This window comes from Gallus gallus, chromosome 15 (assembly GCF_016699485.2).
Source record: "Gallus gallus isolate bGalGal1 chromosome 15, bGalGal1.mat.broiler.GRCg7b, whole genome shotgun sequence".
NCBI classification, from domain to species: domain Eukaryota; kingdom Metazoa; phylum Chordata; class Aves; order Galliformes; family Phasianidae; genus Gallus; species Gallus gallus.
In genome coordinates this window covers 4,577,131-4,598,848 of record NC_052546.1, presented here as the reverse complement: position 1 = coordinate 4,598,848, position 21,718 = coordinate 4,577,131, and the positions used below count along the sequence as shown (strand labels likewise).

At 54.1% G+C, this 21,718-nt stretch overlaps 1 protein-coding gene across 9 annotated transcripts in view; it reads right to left on the bottom strand.

Moving 5' to 3' along the window:
- The window catches only part of NCOR2 (nuclear receptor corepressor 2), a 165,353-nt gene extending 144,543 nt beyond the window's left edge, over positions 1-20,810 (bottom strand). For 6 of the 9 annotated variants that reach the window (XM_015275620.4, XM_040648356.2, XM_040648360.2 and 3 more), the window contains exon 1: positions 20,605-20,810. The gene's annotated coding sequence lies outside the window, so the exon portion shown is untranslated. Of the gene's footprint in view, positions 1-20,138; positions 20,374-20,604 lie in introns of those variants that run through there. The other 3 variants (XM_040648354.2, XM_040648359.2, XM_040648349.2) reach the window with 2 other exon arrangements.
- Between the last annotated feature and the right edge of the window lie 908 nt (positions 20,811-21,718).

Sequence of the window (21,718 nt, the reverse complement as noted above, 5' to 3'; positions counted from 1 at the left end):
CTTACTAACACAGGCAAAACCTTGAAGCGCTCCCCCCCCCCCCCCCCCCCCCCCCCCTTCTTCTCCCCAGTAACAAAGCCTTAACCCAGACTCAATAAAGCACTGCAGAGCCTGGCTCACTTTCACTACAAGCAAATCAATAGCTTTCTTATATCTCTCTGCTCGGGAGGGAGAAGGGGCCATTTCCTCTCTCCCAGCCAAGACATCTGCACAAGGCATCTAATGTGCTGTGAGCCAGGACCCCTAATGGGGAGAGCTGACAGAAGATGAAAGAGCGCTTTGGCACAGCACAGCCACCTCCTCCTGCCCTCATCTCCGCTGGCACAGCCACAGCGTTTCATGTGGGAAAGTTTTCAGCACCGGCCTGGCCTCTCTGGTTAGGAACACCCCAGTGCAAATCCTCGCCGAGGGTGGAGGAGCTGGGGCAGCTATGAACACAGCAGTGCCCAGCTCACGGCGCCTAGCAGGGCCAACCGACGGCAGAATGGAGCCATCCCAAACATCCCCACGCAGCCGCACAGGAGGGAGATCACAGCATCACAGAACGGCTGGGTTGGAAGGAATCAAAAGCCCACCCAGCCCCACCCCCTGCCACAGGCTGGCTGCCTCCCCCAGCCCAGGATGCCCAGGGCACCCACAGCAGCTTCAGAAGTGCAGCCACCAGCATCCCCAGCACCACTAAGTGCCAGGGCTTGAAAATCAGGCTTCACACAAGCCTGCATTACAACATCAACAGAGCTGTGTCAATTAGATTAGGCTCTGCCTCGTTATCCATCATGTTTACAGTACATGTGAATGCTTTCTAAAGAGCAGATGCTTTTCAAGTTTAATAATTCAACCATTTAGAATTGAGCAGTGAAAACCCTGCACACAAAGAAATAAACGCATGCAAAACAGAAGTCTTTCTGTTGGTTTTCAACTCTTCTTTAAACAAACTACCAAGAATGCCAATTTTTTTTTGTTCCTGGAGAAGGACGGGCACTTAAAGGCTGGAAGCATGTACAGAAGGAACAACAAAAACAAGGCGACCCTCAAACGTATTCTTGTGGGACAACTCCTGAAAGCCACATGAATAAGTCATGCAGGCTTCCCCTGGAACAACAGCAGCAAAGGCATCAATGGGCTGTGTCACCAGGGCTTGATCTCTGCTGCAGATCAAATGCCATACAAGCAGGAAACAGCTGACACAGCTCAGCCCAATTACACGCAGTGCCCTTTCCACCAAGGGGCTCCTCTGCTGCAAAAAACCTCCTGTCCATAGCTGGGCTGTCCCTGGGCAGCCAGCACTTCTGTCCTCTGAAGGAGAGCCGCTGTTTGTGCCTGCAGCACGAGCACAAGTGGAAATCCACCCAGCACCGGCGCTCCTGGCTCTGACCCTGCCTGCCTGCACACACTGCAATGCATCACTTGCATCTCCAAACCTCAATTTCTCCAGCTACGAAAATAAAAAATCCGGCAAACAAAACTTTGCCACTGCAAGGGCTGAATGGAAAACACCCATAAGAAAGACTTTGCACGTGTAACACGCTGTGCTCATTACCATGGGGCTCAGGCCATGAACTGCTGTGGGCAGGAGCTGTGCAGTGCACACTGTGCTGTTAGTGCTCAGCGCTGCCTTATCACCTCCTCAGCCATTTACACCACGACTCCTTGTACATTCAGTCACACGGAGCCACATCAGTGCGGCGTTCTGAGCACTGCATTATCGCTACAGAGAAGCAATGATAGGGGACAAATTACATACGCAAAGCCATCTAAGGGCAGTCAGCCACCTACTGCGCCAGTGAAACATTAAACAGAGCCTCAGACACAACTTGCCTCATGTGGAAGTTTACAGATCGTGCCCATGAAGGGTGCAGGTGTCCCCGATTGTCCTCAGTCCATTTAAAAGGGAGCAGACTTTCCTGAAGGCCTGACAGAAATGTGCCTTACAAAACAAATGCAAACCAACACATGTATCAGCAGTAGGCTTGAAGGAGGCAGGGATCCCTTCTGCTGCCTACATATTCTAAAGACACTTTTAATTACATTACTGAACACCATTAGCTAATGAAATATTCGGGTCCATCCTTATACGAGCCTCCTGCTGCCACCTTGCAGGCCCACAGGCTCTGAGCTCACACCGATGTGCCAAAGGCACAGCCAGAAGCGGAGGCTCCCAGCAGACCCCTGAGCACCAGTGCAGGCCGAAGCCATCACAAACAGCCTGGGTTCAGGCACGCTGGACTGGCTGGAGGAGTGAACTGACATCCTCCAAAATGCTGCTGGGTTCTGGAGTGTCAGCATTAAATCCTGTGAGCAGCCAAGAAAGAAATGGATCCCAAGGCAGACAAATGTGTCTCAGTGTTTTTCCCTGCCTCACCCTCTCCGTTAGCCACTGCATGTTTCCTTCTGTTTTTCAAACTCACTCCTCTGCACAAACCATCTGCTGCAGGAGATGTGTGCTCAGCCCACGAGTTTTCTGCATTTTTACTCAAGCTTCAGGGCCTAAGAGACAAGCATTTCCAAAATGCCCCCAGCCCCATCCTGTCAGCAGCCCCAACAGAGCCAGGTACCTGGAAAGGATGTTGCACCACCATCACCTCTGCAACACCAGCACCCCAGGGGGATGCTCTGGAGCACCATGGGCGTGAGCCCAGAGGAACCATAGGCTCTGCACTCAGGCACAGAGCCCAGGCACTGCCTTGGAAGGCATGCTTTGGAAGCAGCAAACAGCTGTGGAGCCACAGCCCAGCTCTCAGAGCTTCCTCATCAGCCAAGGAGACTCTGCCCCTGGACATGCTTTGTAGAGAGGCCAGCTCTGAAACCTGGCCCATTTCAAGTCAGCTTTCACATAATCATCTTTATCCTGCATGAGAGGTTTCCACCACACCCAGCAGCAGGCTCCCTGGGTCTGTGTGCTCAGCCTATTAAAAGGGGCCATTTGCCCTTTTCCCAAGGCTACAGCTGTGCACCGCACCATGCCTTGAAGAGCCCACATTGTACCAAAGCACCAACAGCTCCTGCTCAGAGCAGCACCATGCACAGTCAGCCCTCGGCAGGCACTGGATTCAGCTACAACACAACGAGGAATGCTCCAGTTCAACAGAAGCCCAAGGGACACAAACAGGATCTCCAGTTGAGCAGGGTTTGGTGGATGGAGGTTATTAGCGCATTACAAATAGAACAGAAATTCAGGAAGCAGTTATCTGCAGAAAAGAAAGATTCATTTCCGTGTGATGCTTGCAAATCACACCACTAGCTTCAGATCGGAAGAGCTGGTGCTCAGTAGAATGAAATTAAGCATGTTGGATCACACAGGACACCTGAGTGGATAATAACAGAAAATTAATGGAAGCATATGTGCCTCAGGCAGAGGACTGGAAGGCCAGCAAAGAGCCGCGTGCAGCTAAACCTCATCATGATAAATGACGCCTGCTGAACATACTGCAAAGGCAGAAATACAGTGATTAGATGTACACCGGAGGTTCAACGTCTTCAACATTAATTTGTATTCTCCAAGAGCATTTCTCCCAGCCAACATAAGCAGATGTACAGCCTCCTTCCAGAGACAAAAGGACAAGGAGGGGGGAAAAAAAAAAAAAAAAAAAATCAACAAAAAAACCAGTCATGCACTTTTGGAAATCATTTGCTTCACACAAGGAATTTATCCCTGGATCACCTCCAAAGCAAGCCTTCCAGAACAGCAAATGAAATGGGACTGCAGAGATGAAGTAAGCAGCCCCTAGCTGCTGGGCTGGCCATCAGGAGCCCAGCACTGCCGTGGGCTGGTGACAGTCAAGGCCTTCCCCAGAGACAAAAACCGTGGGCAGCTCCTCCCTGCCCTGTCCCAGCTCAGGGCTCACCACGGGCAGCACCAGGCACTAACAGGATGCAGCCAGCCCTCCATGGGGGTTGAGGGAAAACGGTGCCCTTGCAGCACATACCTGCTCCCAGCACCCTGCATGCTTCCCTCCTCCACCACCACACAAAGTACTTTGCTCGCACATTTCCAGCAAGCTGTTGTTTTCACCAACGCAAAGTCCCTCCTTGCAGAACTAAATCCTGGAGTCTCCCTACGACTTGCCTTCACAAGAATGTTAATTAGGTCTTTACTATCCCCAGGCTTTCTGAAAGCAAACAGGCATCTGCCATGTGCACTCCCACTCCCGCTATGTTTTCCCACTCCAAATCAACCAAACAAGTGTGTCACTCGGTCAGCAACACGCAGAGGACACAGCCAGCTCTGACAGCCACCGTGCTGGGAGAGGGGCAGTGGCACCCATAGTGTTCTGCAGGCAGAGGGCACGCACCTCCTGCTCCACTGCTGATTTGCACTGTGCCAGGAAAGCGGGGAGAGGAAATACAAAGGAATATGCTCAAATTGAAACACCATACAAGAGGAAAGCATTTCAGGGCTAGAGAGATGCTTTAAATGCAGGACAAACCCCAGGCCGTGCAGCAAGGCACCTAGGCTGCGTACAGCTGCTGAGCCAGCTCTTTCTTCCTGGAGGTGAGACAAGTTCCCTGCAGAAGTGGTCCTTCATGTTTCCTGATGCTAGCTGCATGAATAGGACTTCTACGGACAACACACAAACATATCCTCAAGATTTCAGACTACTCAGCAAGCCCACATGTTAGTTCCCTTCACTAAGCAGCTCAGATACCAGAGTGAGAGCCAACGCTCCCCTCCAGGAAGCTCATTCCACCTGGGACATTCTGCTGTCTGCAAGAAATCCTCACTTGGGAAGTTTGGTCAAGTCCAGCAACATTGCTGCTTCCGTTCCCAAACCCCATTCCATCCCTCTCCTCCTCAGCCACTGCACAGGGCTCCTTTGTCTGCAGCATGCCTTCGAACATGGGCACAAAAGAAGCAGAGATAAGCGTGTAATCAATAGGCCTCACCCTCGCTGCTCTCTTGCTGCCATTTTTCAAAGGGCACTTCTCCCTCCTCAGCCCCTCCTGTATCACCCCATTGGCAGCTGAGCCAACAGCTGCGGCCGTGCTAAGCTAGATCTGGCAGGCTGCTGCACAGGGCTGCATGCTGTGCTCCAGGACAGCAACTCACCCGAGCTCAGACATCTCACCGGGTTCCCTGCACTGTGTGAGCAGGGCTCGCTGCAGCTGGGAAGCTGCCTCCAAGCCAGCATCCCACCCCATCCCCAGTGAGGGTGATGGAGAAGTACATCTATGAGGTCCCATCTCTGTCCCCCCACAGCAGTAGCACAGCCTTTATGGGACAAGCTGCAGCCATAGGAACATGTGCATTCGGAGCACTGAGATGCTCCCACAGGGACAGGGAGCCAGTGGTCTCCCCAGGACAGTCAGGCGGTACAATATCCGAATCACACCCGAGACACAGCCCAAAGGGAATGGGAAGGGCCGACCTACACAAGGACAGTGCAATCCCACTGAAACTCCTCCAGGGACTGATGTGAAGAGCGCAGCGAAGGAAATAAAAGCTGCATTTCCCCAATGCGCCAGCATGGCTGAGAGACATCAGAACAAGCTGTACTGTGTTTTCAGGAAATCCTCTCTTTTCCATATTTATGCTGTTCCAAAAAAACTCCTACATGACATCCCCTCTAGATTAGCACAAGCTACTGCGGAGCTTGGGAATCACAGAGGGAACCATGCAGACACTCGCAGCACGCTAGATGAGCCTGCTGGTTTATCTACCTGACTCATCTCTTCCGCTCCTCTTCGGCAGCTCCCAATGGCACAAAACCTCCTGGGACTTCCTCCCACGTGCAGCACCCACTGCGTGACAGCGGAAACCTGCTCTCAGGACAAAAACTCACGGGTTAGGGCATGAAAATACACAAGGGAGCAAAGCCAGCAGCCACCACCAGCCCCAACACCTTTGAGCAGCTCCAGAGGTGGCAGGTGAAATGTGTGCACATGGGATACAGAAAGGCCATGTAGCGTTGAGCCCAGCGTGCACCTGTCCTGCGGACAAAGCCTGCTGCTGTGCCTCGCGGTGCACAAAGACGGGTCTCAATCTGCCTGTAATGGAGCTTTTCAGGCTGACTGAGCTGTAATGTTCACAAGCTGCTCCCCTCAAGGGAATAGTGTATCCTCCTCACCGCATTACCCCAATCAGAAAGATCAGTGAACAGCTCAAAGGCATCAGTGGAAGAGGCACCGCTGACGCAATTTCATTTAGAATCTATCAGAATATTTTATTCCACCCTTTGAAAGCGACAGATGAGGTATTTCCACATCTCTTTGAAGTCTGGCAGAACAATTCACACCAGTGGATGGAACATCCCTCGCACACCCCATTCCTCTTACTGGGTACTGGAGGAGCAAGCCTCTCTGAAAAGCCCCAGGGTCACCCAAGGCACCGCCACCTCTGAACTCCCACTTCTTCAGCACAGCAAGCTTTATTTCCACCTCAGCTTCTTTGCTTTCAGAAAACCTCCTGAAAAACCAAGCATGATGCACCTCTCTTCCAGAAAATCTTCCCTTGGCAATTGCTAGGTCCTCCCTTTCTGGGGGACACTGACATCAAACACAGCCTGTCTGATTTCCTTCTCGCTGAGGACATGCAGGTCCTTGCTGAGCTCTGGAAGGTCTGCAAGCTTCAATAAAAAAAATAGAATCCTTCCTCATTTCACGTGCAAAAGGGGAAAATAAGCAACTCAGCCACTGCTTCCTCCAGCCCAAAGCACACATCCATAGGACCTGCTGACCCGATCCAGAGGGCATTCCCCAGCAAACTGTAACAGAGTTAAAGTAGGTCAGGTTTGGGCCTAAATTTCTCAGCAACCCGACTGTGACGTATTTCTAGAGCATGTGTAGGTGCATGTGTGTTTTTCCCCTTTCCCCGTAGTACCTCACCACATGACACTCATAACCAGAAACCCAAATGACTTCGGTCACAGAGAGGAGGGAGATCTATGGGTTGGATTTCTGCTTGAAACAGCAAGAGTGAATTATTACAGCCCAGTGGCCCTTCTCTGCAACACATGCTGGCTGGGCCTGGTGGTGTCTCATCACAAAGGGCACCCCTCCCATCTGGGGCTTGCAGGGATTAGAGCTGAAACACCAAACAGCCTGTGCACGAGAGGAAGGAAGCACCAGATCTTTACAAAACAAGCAATAATTTTGATTTGTCAGTCCATGAACAGCACATCCCTGTTCTCCTTTCACTACCCCGGGACCGCTCGCTACAAAACAAACAAGAAAACCATACAGAGCCATTCCTACAGCCGCACACCCGGAGCCCTCCCCGTTCTCTCATTTCAGACTCCTGCAGCTGTCACAGCGCCCGCATGGCCTCAGAGGACCACAGATACAGGGGCCGGGGCTGCTGATGTGCAGAGCGAGGAGGAGCATCGCATTTGCTGGGCTATGAATGATTTATCACTGCACCGGCTGCGGGCGAAGCGGGCTCCCAGGGTTCTCCGCACGGTCGGAACAGCGCAGGCGGGCTGCATCTGCAGGGATGTTTGTGTGCACTCTTCACATCATCATTAACCATCAGGACCCTCCAGAGGAGCATTTATTTCCTCGGGATCATAAGGGAGATGGCTGCTGAGAAAACAGCTGGGCAGGATTTAGCCCCATTATATCCATCTGTCTTGTTCCGCTCTCTTCCCCCTCCACCTCCGCTACTTAATTGGGGACAGAAATAGAGGAAATAACGAAAACACCAAAAAGGGGAAGGGGTGCAGCACAGAGCAGCAGTGGGTCATGGCTGTCCCAGCACACAGCTGCATAGGGCAGGTGCTGCATTTCCACATCCCCCCACCTCGGCTGTAGGAGCTCATCCCACCCCCAGCAGCACTCTAAGTGCAGGTGTTATAAAACTAAGCCATGCCCACCATGGCACACAGCTACCCCAGCCAGGAAGATGGGCATGGAAGATTCTTAATGAAACACGCCTGCACTTCCCAGCAGTTCCTCTCTCCGGGGACAGGGCCATTAAACATGCACAGCAAGGGCCTGGCCTTGACTCCATCTACGGAGTTGTGCCTCACACTGAGCAAGGCAGGAATGTCATCACACAGCCCACCACTACACACACTGTAACTGAATACTGTGCTGCCCTGTGTGGCGATAGCAGGGGACAGCTGGGTGTAGAGCAGCAATCTGTGCCTTGGGATCAAGCAGGATGGAACCAGACATTCATCACACGGCATCTCTTTCCTTGTGGGATTGCACAGGAGAACCTCACTGCTAGGAAATATTTACACTTTAGTTCTAGATGCTGCAGACTTTTTATAGTTGCAATATTCCTGTGTTTTCATGCACAAAATCCCCAACTCCACTTATTAAAAACATAATACTCCCTTGAACAGCAGTCTTCAAATCACTCTCTCCCCAACCCAACTGTTCTGCATCCCCCTAATTACCAATTAGATGGAAACCTGAGCAATGAGGACAGCAGAGCAGGCAGAGAGCAAGCAGCTCTGCAGCAGCCCTCCCCTTCTCACTACCTGCACACACACACTTGAATCATTTCCTCCTTCCTCCCCAGGCAACCTGTAGATTACAAGCATGGAAGTACAGCAATTACCCTCTTCAATTACCCTAAAGACTCCAGCAGAGTAATTGTTTGCAATGGAGAGCCCTCTCGCCTGCTCATTCCTCCTCTCCCTCCCACACAGCCCACAGATCACAAGGCACAAGGGAAGGGAGCAGGGAAACCTCTCGCAGTCCATGCTCTCCCAGCTTGTGGATGGGGCACAGAGGCTGGAAAGAAATCCTGAATGCCCCCAGCCCTGTGCTTCCAGGACCGGCTGGAGACGTGGCACCAGACATCAGCTGACACCTGCAATTACATCCAAATCACAGATACAAGGTCTGTTATCGATCTGTTCCTGGAAGGAAGGACAAGCTATCCAGTGAGAAGGGGTGTCACGTTATTAAATTCTGAAGGGATAATAACCCAACACAAAGGGCACAGCTGTTACTGCTACATTTCAGGCTTCATCTCTGAGTCTGACAGGGAGCAAAGATCATCGGAGCACTTCAGTGTTCAGAGACAGGCCCAGAAATTGCAGGCATAAATTAACATATCCATATCCCAATGACTGGGCTGCAGGGGCTGCGCATCTGCTGGCCTCCTGCTACTGCCACTCAGTCCCATCAACTCTTCCAGTGCTGGAATGGCACAGCAGCAGGCTTCCAGCCCTGCCTCGGAGAAGGAGCTTTACCAGCCCCAGCCCAGAGACCAGAAAGCACAGGGTAGACACAAGACCCTTGGTAAGGACACAGAGAAGACTGCTTCTTGCATGCAGAAACCTGAGCTGGGGGTCCTGGGGAGGGGCAGCGAGCTCCATGTAAAAGCCTGGATCAATTCTGCTGCAAAAGTACAGCTCAGATCAGTAGTGCGCAAGTCAAAGTCTCCCAACACCAGCAGAATGGAATAGTTTAACCAAGCTGCTATTGAAAATAAAAAACAAGGAAAGTTATTGATTGGTATGAGCTTGGAGTCAAGAGACACATAAATTATTCCACAAGACAGCAGAGATAGCAGATTTCTTGGGCATTTCAGCACCGTGCAGCACCACCGGCTCAGAGCACTTGGCCGGGCTGCCCTCCAGCAGAGCCATGATGTGCAGCAGCAGTCCCTCTGCCGGGTGCCAGGATAGTTTATGGGCCACCAGGCCATTAACAGCCCTGGGGGCAGCTGGGGGCTGCAGGAGGGGCTAGACAGACTGAGCCACAACAGACAAATGAGTTCACAGCATGCTGCAGGGACTTTCCACCCTGCAGGAGACAGCGGGTCTCTGCATCAACAAAATTACAAACATGCACTGCAAACAAGAAACAAAACACACCCACACCTCTGACCAAACAGCTTGGGCTGCAGAATCCATGCCCCTCCAACCATCCTGGAAGGCATGTGGAAATCACAGTGAGAAAAGCCCCACAGATACCAGCCTTCATTCTATATCCTGGGCACAACGCACAGCTCCATCACAAGCCTCAGCTGCTGCCCCTGGCAGTCCATCTCTACAGGCCTCTTCATAAAGCAAACAGCCACAGCTTTCCTTCTTCTACAAAGGGAGCATGCTGACGCATCCACACATGAGAACAAGAGTCCATGTGGCACTCCAGATCCTGAACTTCATTCACAGTACACAAAGCAAGCAGCCTCTCAGATCCACGTTGCTCAATGCAGGGAAGGTTATCCCACAGCACAGCCAAGAGAACCGAGCCCTGGGGAGCTGCGGGCTGCACCCCAATCCAGCTGATGCTTCAGGGCTGGTACGAGAGCTCACCACTGGTGAGAATCATGGGTGAGAGCAGTGGATTGCAAGCTTCCTACCAAGATCAGTTTTTATGAAATCTAGTGAAGGAAGATCAATATTTTCCTTTTGTTAAGTAAATCTGGCCACTGTGAAAACACTAGAGGAACAGCTCAGAAGACACATTCTGTTTATTCACACCAGCAGAAGCGAGAACAAAGGCAGGTGCTCTTACCCACCACCTCGTCCTGAGAGCTAAAGAACAGGAAGCACAAACCTCCCCATGTCTGCACAGAAAGAGCTTAACCTGAGACTGCACCAGGGGCAGGAGGCAGAAGGAGACGGCCTCAGTGCAGGGTGAGCAGAGCCCAGAGGGGTGCTGCTACAGGAGCCAGGCCCACCCCAGGCGCCAGAGCACGAGGACATGGGCAGGTGGCAGAGCAGAGGCAGCTGCAGGCTGAGAGGGAAGCTCAAGCAGTGTGGTGTAAATATTGTACGCACCCAGAGCCAGGGAGCTCAGCAAGGGCTGCATGTGGCATTTCCTGAAGGTTACCTCTAATAAGAGCTGTCAGCCTGCCAGCCTCAGGCTGCCGAGTCCTGCCATGGGAAGTACGGTGCTGCCTGGCCTCAATGCCATTGTCACCATCTGCAGCAGCAGGAGCTTCAAAATTAAACTCCTCCCACACACTGCAGAAGAGGCAGGAGTCGGACACCCAGGCAATCACATCCTCCCAAATCTAGCAGAGGGAGAGGAGGCTGAGCCCCCACACCCACAGCACGAGCCATAGCACTGGGGTTGAGCTGTACTGGGGTTAATGTGCAGAAATAAGGCACAACCTGCACTGGTCCCCAGCACCTGGGAAGTACGTGCCAGACAGCACTGCGACTGCTAGCAGGGAAGGAGCTCAGCAGATCTGTCATTCCAGGAGGGAAAAAATAAGCCATGTTCAAGGCCTCCTCAGTTACGTAAACTTCATTTCCATGTCTTTTATCGCTGATAAGATAAGCCATTGCTCAAGTTCAAGTTCTGTATCAAGTAAACCATGATAATCCTCTTAGGAATTCCCCATGTCCCAGCTTGAGCAGACCTGCAGAAAAGAGCTTAAGGGGTTGCCTTCAGCTTAAAAAAGAAACACACACAAGCATGCAGTCACAGACTTATTTATAACATAGGCAAATTGGGGCCCAGGATAGAATATGAAAGGCTTATGTGAGTCTGCCTGAATAGAGGCATCCACTTCTGTCCTAGTTCATAAATGCTACAAGCCGCTGCTTGGTCATGCACTGCACAGTTAGACACAGCCCAAAGAAAACCACCCTTCTGAGCAAGATTTCTTGCAACAGTAAGGACCTGGAGGATCAGATTCAAAGAAGCAATTGAAGCGATCTACGACCAGACCCACACATTTTCTTCCAGATGACACCAGCAAGAGTTCTCCAGGCTTCTGTATTTTAATTTTTCCTTTTATTGCAGCACAGGGTAATTTCAGCTCATCTAACGCTGGCAGCAGAATTACGATGAGTTCTAACAATTACCACCCTGCTTCACGTGTAAGATTTAAAACTCCCCAGGCCCACTCCCTGCTGTGCCATACTGCACTGCCAGGACACAGCGAGTAGGCACAGCAGCGATGAGCTGACTGACGGCTGGACTTGAGCTCAGAGTTCTTTTCCAACCTTAGTGACTCTCTGATCCCCCCCACCATCACTTCAAGTGCTGCATAACCCCACTCAAGGATGCAGCACAAATGCGATGCCTCCCCTCCCCACCAGCACTTTCAGGACCCCTGGATGCTGGCTGACAACACACGACATTGTGAAAAAGGTGCCTTTTAAATCAGCTGCCGGGAAGAGCTCTTCCAAGATAGCAGCTGAATTCAAATCACATCACAATTAGCTCAGGGGGATTTCTAGGTTTTTCTTTCAGGAAGCCTATTTGAAGACAAAACAAAAAAGAACTGCTTTAAATCTCATTAAAAGGTTTCAGAACAGGTTGCAAGCACGCAATGTTTTCCACCAAGGCAAAGAAGAGCACACCTAAGTAGCTTCACCCAACCAGAAGGGCTTTGGCCCTTCAGACCCTTCTTGTGCCCCTCACTTCCCACCCAGCCCCATCCCATGCCTCCCCCATGGGATGGCGTTTCTGCATCCCCCTCCTGGAGCTCTCACCCCTCGCCTCAAGGCCGTGAGCAGATGACCCCGCTTTTTCTGAAGCCGGTGCCAATGAGGCCACTGCATTCGTTATCCCGGAGGATAATGACAGAGTGCAATTCAGTCAACAGCAAACTCTCCCCAGGGAGATGCCCCCTGACCCCTCCCGAGCTGGGGGATGAAAGCGGACAGCCAGACCTCAGACAGGCGGCGGAGCTGAGTGAATAATTCCTAATGAACCCTTTCATCTGTCCTTTTGCTTTGGGGCGGGGGACGGGGGAAGCTATCTACCAGCAGAAAATGGTTTGAGAGCTGCCCCAAAGCGCTGCTGTCTGAGCAACACACTAATTGCCAGGGCCAATGAGTGCAAGCCGGAGAGGGTGAATTCAAATACCCATTCAAACCACATTTTTTCCAATAAAATTCAGTTCCAGTGGCACAACAGCAAACATCCAAGGGACAAACAAGTTCACTGCACAAGGCCCACAGACAGGCAGGGCCTTGCTTCTCCACACACTTCTCAGCCCTCCCTAGCAGCTTGCTCCCATTCACCAAACCACGAGCTGGAAAGATGGCCAGCATCTGAAACAAGATGTGATTCAACAAGGAAAAAAGTGATTTTCACTTCCCCAGGATGAGTTCAGCGGCATCGAGCTCTGCAGCATCTCCTGAGCATGCGGGGTCACCCTGAGATATTAAGGGAAGTATGGGTGGAAAATAGAACGGTAAGACCTCAAAGCCAGGTGGCATTATGGGCCTTACATCTCCATTCAGTAGCTGCCACGCTGAGATTTGCCCTCATCAGCATCAACTTCCATCCCACAGACAGAAGGCCCACAGCCCCAGGATGCTCCATGCCCCATTCCAAGGCAAACTAACTGACATGAACCCACTCACTGAAATAGAGGTTGGCTAGTGCACTCATACAGACATCAGAGCCCAAGGATATCGATGACAATCTCCTCCCCAGTCAACCAGATTGCAGCTCTCCTACACTCCTGTACTATCTCACACATCACACAGGTCCAGCAGCCCCAGTACCCTCACAGCGATGAGCAGAGCTTCAAGTGAAGGCAAACAAGGGTCCTGGTCAATGAGTGACCAGCACAGGGCTCACATGCTCCTCTCTCAGCACATTTGTTTGCAGGGTCAGACGCACAGAGCAGAGGGGTCATCAGCTGGGGGGTAACCTCAGCTCTGCTGGAACAAACACAGAATGCTGAAACTGTGAGCGAGGAAGTTCCCAGCCCTTACAATTAAAGCTAAAGAGATGTGGGTATGCAAATCCTTTAAGTTCATACATGCCAGAGGCAGCATAAAAAAAAAAGAAAATCTTGTGATTTCTGAGGATAAGAGGTTAACAGTATTTAGTAACCCACCTGAAGTTCTGCCCAGCCTGCAGGTCTCAGTGGCCATGGAAAGCAGAAGTGGGCTGACACAGCCAGCATTGGTAGATCAGACAGCATCAGTCCTGTCCTGAGACCCAGTGGGAGAGACTCAGCCTGGAAGCTGCTCTTCATTAGGTTAATTAGTGGAGTTTGATGTAAGCAAGCTGGTTACCATGAGCACAGCACCAGGCAGTAGGACTTACACAGCTCTCCATGCCCTGGATGGGGAGCACTCGTCAGCCACAGGTCATACTGGAGCAGCACAGGGAAGCAAACAGGTCCACAGCGCAGCCAGAGGACGCACTCACAGCAACAGACAGAACAACTGTGAGATCTACCCACAGCCCAGCGTATGTGGGAAGAAACAAGAAGATGCTGTGCTTACTCAGAAATGCAGAACCTGTTGTCAGAAGCAGCACAAAGCTGTCTGCCTCCTCACATGCTGTGTCTCAGCACGCTGCTCCAGTGTCTACAGAAAGACCACTGAGATACAGCACTTCCCAAACAAGCAAATGCTTTGAGTGTCATCAGTGACACTCTGCCCAGTTATGATGAACATTTCAGCTGCTCGTAACTCCTCTGCTGCACACTTCTATCCATGTACTGAGCACGAGCAACACTAACTTCCACTTCTCCCAGAAGAGTGGAATAGCAGATTAAGAGAAGTGGGAGACAATAGGCAATTTGCAATTCAACACAGCCTCTCTAGAAGAAAACTCCTTCATCCAGCACTGCAGCCCAGGCTGCCATATCCCAAGTATGGCCTGGAATCAGCCGCAGGCAGCAAAAGGCCCCAGAGCTCAGCGCTGTTGGAGAGACAGCCTGACTCGTTTGGAGGTACCATTCAGTGCCACCCTTCTCAGCAGGTTTGTGTTAAGCTGCTACATTTTTTTCTCACCTTTTGCAGATGCCTTAATTGGCTGCTTAATGCAGGTCTCACTGCTATGCTAATCACAGCCTGTGTGATGGAGCATGGAGCGCAGAGGACCCGTTTTTCTCCGTAAGTAATTGTTCTGACTACCCAACGTACACATTGCACGGAGCTGGCAAGGCTGCAAGGCAAGGCTGCTGTATTTATTTGGAAATTTCTTCTGTGGGCTGAGAGGCTCCGTGGGGCAGGCTGTGATCCAGTCCTCCAGGCAGCACAGGCATCTTCATTGGATCTATGCAAAAACTGAAGCGACTGAGGGAAGGATCAGGCCCCAGGTTAGCAACATTCCTGGGCCAAGCACGTCCCGCGCCTGGAGAGCCAACACTGCTTCATGCACAGGCATGTTGCTCCTGAGCAGCCCCACCAGGCTCAGGGCACTTCCGCATACAGTGGGGAACCAGGGCCAGGAAAGCACTGCCGTGAAGCCCTGGCACAGGGTGCCCAGAAAGGTGGGGGTACCCCACCCTTGGAGACACTCAGAGTCAGGGGATGGGGCTCCTGATGGAGCTGTGGGTGTCCCTGTGCACTGCATGCAGTGGGACGAGATGGCCTTTAAAGGTCCCTTCCAGCTCAAACGGTTCTATGATTCCTCAGCATTTGTCTGCTGCTGGCAGAGCTTCAGGACATGCACAGCAGTACTTGAGATTGCATGAACACTGGTCTCAACAGAGAAGATGCAAACCTTGGCTTTCCACAGAGAGAGCTAGAACAAAAACACAAGCCCTAAGGTACATGCTTACATCTCTCTGCTTGATTTCATAGCAATGGAGAAAGCTCAAAATCCTGCAGCATTTTGGCCCAGCAGCACATGGCCCTGGAGAAGGCTGCAGGCAGCTGGCTGGGTGCTGGACCAAACCCTGTCTCTCAGCATGGCATCCTGAGTCACAGACACACCAAAACTCCAAAAAACACAACACAAATTTTCAGCAGCTACTCTGTCAAAACAAAGCGAAGATAAAAACCTACAAGTGAAGGAAAAGGGAGTGAGAGCTCAGGGCTGGCTGACACCTCCTCTCCATGCTGTCAGCAGGATCACTTACTCCAAAAATGAAGACATGGTTAGCTGCTCGGTGCATCTGACAACTGCTCCGTGGCCCCAACACTGGAGCTGCAGGGCAGTGGATGCTCAGTGAAAAACCAACTGCCAATACCTGCTCAGAGCTAACAGCAAATGCTGTGTGACGGCACCTGCAGCTCACAATGGCTGAGCCCCAACACAGCCAGTGCTGCCCAGCCTGGGTGCAGTCACACTGCCTCCTCAGCATCTTCCCAAGTGAGTTATTTAAGATTAAAAAGCCATAAGGTATACTGAAGGCTTTTTTTCACTGCCAGTTCAGAGAGTATTCCCAGACCACTGGACACACAGACTATAGTGCAGACTTTGCTGCATTTTATTCCTTTGACAGCTTTTAATCACTGCTGGTCGAGCATTTGGAAATTATTATTCATGCACACAACAGGAACAAGGCTGCAGGGAACACAAATTCCACTGCCTCCCTGTTTGTCTGCGGACACCACCTCGCCTCTCACCAAATCAAAACAAGGCGGCCAGCTCCAGCACGAGGGGAAATGAAAGGGCAGATGGGTGACCTAGAAACCAAGCTGAGACTCTGGCATGAGCCTGAAATTCTGCAGCAGAAGGCAAGAAGCAGCATAGCTGCTTTCAAGATGGAGCTGGAAAAGCTTACGAATGGAACTGTAGGACATGGGACCTAAATCAAAACAAGGGCAATGCTTAATCAAGGAGATCCTCCCAATAGGAAAATCACCCCCTGCAAGCAGAAGGAAGCCTTGCGCCAAAGAAGAGGGGATGCTGTTATTTTAGGTCCTGATGCAGGAAAAACACCTCCAGCAAACAACCAGAGAAACTTCCCGAGCACACAGCTCTGATAGTAAACTCCAGCACTGCTACACACCCAGGATTTACATACCACATGAGATCATGAAACACATGATGGTGATGGCAAAGGCTTGACGAGTCAGTAGACAAAGCTTTAGGGCTGCAAGCAGTGGAGCAGGAACACTGCAGTCACCCAGGGCAGATCCTACACAAACTCACCCTGCCAGTTACAGTCGGCTTAAGGAGGTGTTAACAATGACCTCTGTCCAGCAAGTTGTAGGCTTGAGCAGGTAACATCCGCACCAGCAGCACGGAGCTGACACGTTCTGCTCCACCAGGGCTGGTAGAGAGGGCAGCACACACCAACCTCCAGCCCAGCAAATCACACCACAGAAGTCCCCCCAGCCTCCCGTACCACCCTCTCCCAGCACGGCAAAGCACTCTGAAGAGGACTCAGCCCAGGGGAAAGCCCGTCCTTGGGACTCATGGCAGGAGATGGGACGATCTGCACCAGCAGCCCAAATGCTGCTGTCATCCTCCACCCACGGGCTGACACATTTCTTTCGTTTTGCCTTCTTTAATGTAAAGACACAGCAAAACAAATGATCACAGTGCTCTTTTGCCCAAACATGCACAGAACAAACCTTAGCTGCCTTGCTTCTGGAGCCAGGGAAAGGCATGTGGATTGCAGAGCACCAGCCCAGAGCCTGCAGAAGGCAGAGCTTAGAAATCACCAAGGTTCCCAGAAGTGCATGGCAGAAGGACACACCACTCAGTGCTCTTCCAGCAGCACCAGATCCCACACACATGGGGCAAAGCACCCCAGAGCATTCCCCAGGCATAAGGGTTAACTTCCATTTGGGCCGAAATTACGCTTCTGGGCACCGCCACTGCCGGTGTCACACAGAGAAACAATGCTAAATAAAGGCTACGCCGAGTGCTATTATGTAAACAACTCCCTTCCACAATGAAAGAACAAACCTCGGCTGCCCGGTTAGCTATTAACCCAGGAGCCAGCGCTGCCGAGAGGAAATCCTGCCGGCTCTCCTCCCTCACCATACGCACTGTGATGCTGCAGATGGGCCACAGCCCCAGCACGTCACCTCCTCCCAAGGCTGAGCCCATCCTCAGCCCTGTGCAGCACAGCCTGGATCCAGAGCTCCCCTCCTCCTCCTCCTCACAGGACACGCAGGGCTCGCTGCCCGCACAGAACGCACTCCTCACCGCATCCCTTCCCCTGAACGCGGGCCCTTCCCTTCCACCGCAGCCCGACTTGCTGGGCTCTGCATCGCTGCCCAGAACAACTTACTCAACCCTCCTGCGCCCGCCTCCCCCTGCAGCCTCCCTCCCTCCAGCCTTGGCCTCCAGACCGAGCACTTGATGTTCGTCATGCGATTTTAAATCTGTCAGCAATTCATCCATCTGCCGCCTCCTGGGCTTTCAATGCAGAGAACGGTTCTGGGACACAGCCTTGCATAAAGCTCTCCACGGAAAATGAAGCTGTATCTCATTCAGAAATTGAAGCAAGCTTCGAGATCACTTCTTCCCGAGGTGTCGGGCTGTGTCACAGCCGGCTCTTCCCCGCTGCCAGCAGAAGCGCGGCGATGCTATCCGCTCTAAAATAAACATTATGGGAGCGGCGATAAGGGGAAATATTTCAGCTGACTCAGAGTAATGTGGGTTCAAATCCAAGCGTAAGCTGATATTGCTTGTAATTTGTTCCCAAGCCAAAAGCACAGACTGAGAGTGGAAAAAAAAAATGGGAGGCATTAAACAACAAGCTCAGTGACTCTGGGAAACTTCAGCGTTTTCATTTGCGTTATTATTTTTTTAAATAACCTTCAGTTTCACGGATCATAAAGTTAATTTGGAGTTAACTTCCCTTCTCTGTAAGCAGGCAGTGCTGCTATCCTTTACACTCATTAATGACCGCTCAGTGCTCTGGTGAGACCTGCTACCAGCACCGTGCTGCCCTGCAGACACAGAACCGCGTCCCTCACAGCGCCCAAACCCCAGAGGCAGCGACCGGCAGCTGCGGGTGCTGCTGCACTCACTGCTCCATCAGTGCTGATCCTGCTTCTGCTGAAGGCTCTCATAAAACCAGCTGCAGCTCACACAACAACAGCAGTCCTTCAGGCACATGCTGCCCTGGATTCGGGGTTTCCATCACCACGTACCCGTGCACAGCCCAGGGTCTGCAATTGCGGGAGGCTGCTGGTGGGCACCGAGCCCAAGTGGGAACCAGCAGCGTGCACTTCTGAGGAACTCGTGGGGAAGTGAGTCCTTTCCCCCAGCCCCACAGCTGCAGCACTCCAACACATGGCGCTTTACGTCACCCCTCTGCCCTCAATGTTGGGTTTTCTTGGAGATGCAGTCAGAGACCATGTCAGGGAACAGCTCTTCTCAAACCCCTCCACCACCCCACTGCCATCAGCCAGCTGCCCAAAACCCCCTTCTAAAAATTTACCCGTTAATTCCTCCTTCCCTCCGCACTCACCCAAACCTGGGGAGACAACAGCTCTCTTCCTTGCCCAAGAGCTGCAAGATGACAGCCAGCACCAAGCCATGGCCAGCTCTGGGCAGACCCCTCCCAACACGTGTGTCAGCACAGGGACAACCCCAGGTCTGCAACAGCCAACCCAGTAGCAGGAGGTGTCAGGGGGCCAAACAACCCACAGGTGCGTCACTAATCACAGAGGTATCTCCTCAGAGCAGCGCAGCTCCACCAACACCACGCATCGCTATCAGCACAGCTGCACACACAGCAATCACAGCACAACCGCCTTCCCAGCCTGCAGCTTGCAACTTCGGGAGCTGAGCACAGCTGAACCAAACCCACTTTGGATCTGGCACAGAATGGCTGCAGGGATGGGCACAACTCCCACACCGGGCAACTTGGGTCTGATCCAACCGCAGCCGTTGGCAAATGGGAGGCACAGCCAAGCAGCAGTGCTCGGTGGCTCGCAGGGAGCAGGCTCGTAGTTTCGGTTCAGATCTTGCCGGGGGGAAACACCCACCGGGGGGGTGAGGGCACAGCACTGTCCCTGCCCAGCACAGGGCCGGGGGTGGCATTCCAGCACAGCGTTCTGGCAGAGGCAGGTACGCCGTGCAGCCTGGCAGCACGCAGTTACAAACAGAAACCACCACCCACAGACAGCCCGAAGAACAAAGTACCACTGTTTTCCTGCCCCAGACGCATGCATGCCCCATCTCCTCTCTCGCACCAAAAATAGCGTCTACGTTTTTCTTCCCTTTTGGCAACAACAAACCAGAGCCGGAGCGCTTTCAGTACACCGAATGCGTTTTGCAAGAGTTACCTCTCATACTGAAACTCAGTCACATCTAACGCTGACGCTACAGATCAGCGCCGCACACGCCGCCTCCCCCCCCTGCCCCGCCATGGCGGCCGGGCTCCGCTCCCAGCACGAGGCGCAGCCCCGCACAGCCCAGCGCTGCCCCGGGGTGAGTCAGCAGCGCAGCCCGGAGCTCCGGGACAGACTCCCCGCAGCCGTCCGCTTTCGTCGCCGCTTTCAGATCAAATGGAAGCGCCGACCCCGCCGTCCCAACCCGAGGGGCGCCCCCTCCCCAAACCCGACCCGAAGCCCCGCGCTCAGCGCAACCGCGACGTTCTCGAGCGCGCCACGCACTTCTCCTCACGAGGATCCACGCGCCGCGCGAAGAGCCCGCACCGCAGACGGCGGCGGAGGAAACTGCCCACGCGAGGGGCCGCGGGGCTCCCAGCCGCCCCGACACACAGCCTCAGAGCGGAGGGCCGCGGGTCACCGCCATACGGGCGTGCGGGGCACGGCGCGGCGCACAGCCGCGGCGGGGCGGGGAGCGGCGGACACTTGTTGCCGCGCGCCCGCGGCACCACACGGAGGCGGAGCGCGGCCCCAGGCCCGGCCCGCAGCCGGGGCTCCCGCCGGGGCCGCGCGCGGACACAGCGCCGAGCGGGAGGCGCGGCCCACAGCCCCACACGGCGCGGCGGCCCCGGGGGCGCTCCGAGCGCTGCGGGACGGACGGGCCCCGCTCGGCTTTACGTAACCGCGGCCCCCCCCCCCGCCTCTCGCGCCCGCTCGCCCCGCGCGGGGCCCTCCCTCCATCCCTCCCTACCTACGCCTTCCGCCGACCGCCGCCCCCCATGGCCGCCGCGCTCCTCCTCCCGTCGCGGGGCCGCCTCAGCGCCCGGCCGGGCAGCGGGAGACGCGGAGGCTCGGCCCCTCCATCCGCGCCGCGGTTATAAATCCGGAGCCATGGGGTCGCGCCGTTCTCCGAGCCGATGCCGCCGTGCCGACGCTGACCCGGCCCTGCCCGTACCCGGCGGGAGGCGGGGGGGGGGGGGGCGGGCGCCGCTCCTCACGGCCGCGCCACAGCGGCCCGGGGCCGGGCGGGGCGGGGCGGGGCGGGGCTGTGCCGCCCGCGCGCCTTAAAGGGGCCGCGGCCCTCCTGCGGTGCCGCCGCGCGCCGCGCCGTGCCGATAAAGGGGAGCAGCGCGGAGCCCCCGATCCGCCTCGCTTCTGCCGAGGAGTTTTTGCGCTCGGGCTGTCGGGCATTCGTTTCCCTGCAGTCAGAGGTTTCGGTTCCTGGGGTCTTAGGGCGCTGCTGTAAGCAAATCTATTCAAATTCAGGGTAGAACGCGCTGTGCAGCAAAGCCGTGTGCCCCACAGATGGGTTTCCTGCCCTTATTTCTATGATCAGGGGGGCCACAGAGCCGAAGGCAGCAGGTCGGTACCGCAGCGGAACTGCGCGCTTTGAGCACCGGCACTGCCGTACCGCCGTCCCCGCCGTGCCCCTGCCCGGCCGGGCTGCTCGGAGCTCCGCAGCCCTGCCCTCATTTCAGCGTACCGGCCCCGCTCAGACCCTGCCGTTGCGGTGTTTCCAAACTTCTCACGGATGGCTGGAAGCCGAGAGCGGCTTTTTTTTTTTTTCTCCCACGGAAATCCCACGGGTGTTCGTGGCCCGAGAGCCGCTCGGCAGGGAACGCGGGGCCGGGTCTGGGCGCTCCCCCGGCAGGGGACGCGGGGACGGGGCTCTGTGCCACCCCGGCGGGGCAGTCCCGGTGCCGGCCGGCCCCGCACACCCGGGCCGGATCGCGTCCATCTCGGCGCGCTGCGGGGACGGCTGGCGCGGGTTTGAGTCGGCAAAAATGGGATTTCAGAGCTCGGCGGAGAGCCGGAGCCGCACCGCGTGCTGCCGGAGTAACCGCATCGGGGTAACCGCATCGGGG